This window comes from Meleagris gallopavo, chromosome 5 (genome assembly GCF_000146605.3).
Source record: "Meleagris gallopavo isolate NT-WF06-2002-E0010 breed Aviagen turkey brand Nicholas breeding stock chromosome 5, Turkey_5.1, whole genome shotgun sequence".
NCBI classification, from domain to species: Eukaryota; Metazoa; Chordata; class Aves; order Galliformes; family Phasianidae; genus Meleagris; species Meleagris gallopavo.
Window position 1 is genome coordinate 31,393,800 of NC_015015.2, and position 4,435 is coordinate 31,398,234.

Sequence of the window (4,435 nt, forward strand, 5' to 3'; positions counted from 1 at the left end):
GAAAGGGGGGAGGGGAAAGGGAAAGACTATAGTAAATAACTGAATTGTGCATTTAGCTGTGGAGCTCAAAAGAAAAAAGCTTGATTTGATCTTGAACAATTTTAAGGTGAAAAAATATTGTAAACTAGAACAACCAACTTGATGTTTCCACAATACTATATTTCTAAACACCAGTAAAAAAAAAAAAGTCATGTAAAGGTATTAAATAACAAATAGGCAGAAACAATCATTTATCTTCTGTGTGGTTGAAGCACTCAGTATTATGGAAACTGATTTTTTCATTCTCTCTACTCGTATTGGACATATTTCCTCAAGTCAGTATCATATATTGTATTCGTTCTTCTGTTGAAATTATAATTTCTACTAGAAGTATTTAAATATTTATTATTTGTCAGTTGGAGGGGGAAACAAACAGTACTCCCTAACTTGTAGGTAAACAGCCTCGTCCCTGGTTTAGTTATTTTTACACAAAATAAATTCAATGAATCCACTAGTTATACCTCCATATTGGATTAGATTACTTCCTTCTGGCAGGAAAATATGATGGATCTTTAAAAGTCTCTCCAATAGAGAGAGAATATTGCGTGGTCTGGTGAACTCCAGCCTTGGAAGTCTAAACATTTCAAGTGGGTATTACAACCACTGTGGGACTAAAACAGCTGCCCATTTCATTACCAGGCAAACCTGGTGAATCACTTCCCAAATTCCATCTCTCTGGTTGTTATAAAAACCTACTCTCACTCTTCCACAGCAGAGAACATGAAATACAATCTGTCAAACATCGGTATTTTCACAAAGATGGATCTACAACTACACATTTTTAAAGGTGAATTATGGAAGTTCAAGTTTGTATTTAATGCCTGCAAAAATCACCCAAAAATTTTGCCTTTATTTACCTACAAATGAATAGAGGGTTAGTCATGGTATTTGCCAGGAACTCTTGCAATGGTAAGTGAAATAACTGGCATTCTGTAATACATTTGGAGACCATTAACTGTTCTGTCTTGCACATTATATTAAATGTCACCCATTTTTGTGGGATAAATCATATCTGTGGTGTACCTTACACAACTTCATATTTTTGCCTCATTTCAGTGCTTCACAAAATAAAACCCAAGTACTCTTAAGGCCTAATCCTGTATGAATACATAACAGTAACAAAGTAGAAGACCTGATAGATTATGGCACCAAGTAGTATGACTTCTTCACTAGGTGGGAAGACATCCACTCCAGCTTCCATTGCTGATACAAGAAGGAAAAAAATATTCCATAGATTTGCAATCTGATAACAAATAATCAGATACAGGAAGGAGTTCCATGGCAGCCAATTAAGCTTTTTGAGTGCTGTTCAATAGCAGCTCAGTTTTTCCTACGTACACAACTGGACTAAGATAAACAAGAGTTTATTTCAGTGATTGATTTGCACCCTGAAGACTATTGCAAAACCTCCTTCTGTTTCAACAACCCTTTAGAGAAATAAGGCTGTTGTCACAAGGCTTTGAGTCTCACTCCTCATTTTGCACAAACTGGGTTGCACCTTTATCACACCAAGATCACAGAGCCAGGACTGGAGTAAATCAGTAGCAGGTAATAAGGAACCAAAAGCAAACATCAAGTGTAGTGCCTTTATACTTTTTATGTATGCAATCAACTATGTGCAAATGAAACCTTATGTTAAAATAACTTTTCGTAATACTGGTTTTGTTGATCAGCTGGGACTTCTATCTCAGAATTACAGGGAAGGGATTCAATGAACAAGTTTGTTTGGTGTTCACTACAGAAAACACCAGAAACAACAAAATGGTATTTTGAAGAAAAACAGAAAGTTGCAGTTATACATATGTCACAATGTTACGCAGTATTTACTATTTGTTCACTGAACATGACATAAAAATCATGAATGGCCATAAATGCAGTGCTGTAACTACTATACTGTAGTTTCATCACATTCCTGTGATGAATTTGAGATTACTTAAGTAGTAAAAAAAAAAACAAACAAACAACAACAAAAAAAAAACCATGGCAAACTGTATAATTCTAGAGAATCAGTTCAGCAAATGCACAAAGTTGCAAAAGATCATTTTGAGAAATGTTTTTAAAAAACCTCAGCAGGAGAACTGTGGATCTAGATTCTATTTAACACAAACCACTACAGCCTGAGGAGAAAAGGAGTTCCTCAAGCCACCCTGGTTTTGGCACACTGCTTACCATTTAAGTGAGACATAGTAACTGGGTGTTCCCCGTAACAAAAACTAGATCTGAAAATACCTTTTTTGATTCTGAAAAAAATATTGCTCTCATGCTCTATATCTGAATGACTGGGATAATGGAACTGAGTAAGTGGCCAATGTCTGAATCTACATCCAAATTAGAAGATACAAAAAAACTCTTATAGTGATGCATTTTTAGAAAAGGGACACTTCCCCAACATTTTAGTAAGTGATTTCTATTAGCCCTGCTTTATTTCCCACATACAAGTATACAAAACTACTTGCCAATCTGACTATAATTATCAACATCCTTTGTCACCTGTATCATGATTCACATGTAAAGGAAACTAGAAAGAAAACTATCCCATAGAAGAAAGCTGCAAATGACACTGTCAGAACAGGTTTAGGGCTCCCAGCATGGCATAGGAGGTGGAAGTGCTTGCTCCTTGTCTGCCAAAGAACTGCTTTGCTGTCATTTTCACGAGGCTCAAGCAGTCTCCTGTACCCTTTGAGGATGGATTCAGGTTTATTTACTGTGTTAAAATAACTCTAAGAGTGGGACAGCTTAAAAACTGGTGTTATCATCAGTAATTACCACAATGTGCCTTGGACAGAACACAGCAACAGAATCAGTGATATTCTCAAAAGCACATCATTATTTTCAGAGATGCTCCACACAGCTCCAGTTCAAGACCTACTGGATCACAAAACCTTGCTCTCCACTATTTTTCTTTGACATTTTAAGGTACTAAGTAAAAGTCTCATGAGAAGATGGGGTGCAACACTCATCTGCAGATTTTCTTACGGAAATTTTTGGAAAAAAAACAATGAATTAACAACACCATGGCACAACATTTGGTATCCAACAGTTTGAAAGATAGGAAAAAGAAAAAAATTGAAAAACTGCCAAATATTCTATGAGGTCCCCTCTAAAATGAGTAAATTCAGTTGAAGGCATGGATCATTTACGGACTCATTACAAGACAGCTAGAAGTCATCACTTCTGTTCAAATAGGCTTTTTAAAGGCCAAATAATAGCTAGCCAGCATCCAGCCACAGAAATGCTCTTAGCCCTCTAATCCTCAAATTACATTTTCCCCTCAACATGAACACCCATCTGGCTATAACTCATTCCATTTTTCCATTTTATGAAGAGAACATAGCCAGGTATCACAGGGCACAAGGCAAGATGTGTGCTACATCCTGAAATACCTTCCAAATCATCGCCTCTTTGCAAAGAGAATCAATTCACTTGTAACACCCCAGATCACCTTCTTCACCCATCCTTGACTTCTGTACGAGAAACAGAAGTAGGATTGTTGAAAAAAGCCCACTGAACTGTAATCTCCTGTAGATAGAGCTGTCACATTCAGTCAAATCTGATGAAGATTGAAGTTCTGAAAATACAAACGCTAAAATTACAATTTTTAGCTGTCAGAACATGCTCGTCCACCAGCAGCCTGTTTACTAGAAATGTAAACTGGTTTTCAGAATCATAACAGGAAAAAAATGAAAGGAGAGGATGCCCCTACACTGTAACAACTGAAGGTTCTTAAGACAACAGCAAGTGCAGGAGCCTTGCTCTTCTGGTTAATTACATTGTTGTTAGATGCCCTCAGTATACCATGTTTACAAACCTTTATTTCAGGGCCTATCATTTCTTTTATGTATTAACATCAAGAACTATAACCACAATACAAGCTATTCACTGGGAAAGGCCACAAACCCTGCACAATGTGTCTGGATGCCAATGTTGCTGCTTTATTGCGTTTGAGACAGAACCTCAGAAAAACATATTGCTTTTAAAACGGATCATAAGGTAGGTCAGAAAAGCTGGATGTGAAGTGGAGTGCCCAATAGCTCTGTACTTCTAACACTGGGCATTTGAAAAAGCACCTGTAAAGGATATCAATTTGTTAACTTTTATCACTTCCAGAGTAGGCAAGTTAGTCTACCACCTATCAAAATATTAAAACGTACGGACTGCTATATAATTAGATGTCAAGTCAGGATCTGGAATTAGAGCCCTGAAACTTGCTTCAGACCACAAGATCTCCCTCCTCCTCATAGCTGAATAACAAACCTCTCAGATATCTGCTTCCAAAATGAAAAAAACAGTATTCCTGGGTGCAAACTTGCCAAATCTTTTTAAAGCTTGAAATGCAAATTTCTTTGCTCCAAAGCCTTCCCACCCCTCACCCCCCCCTCCATGACTGTAAGATACA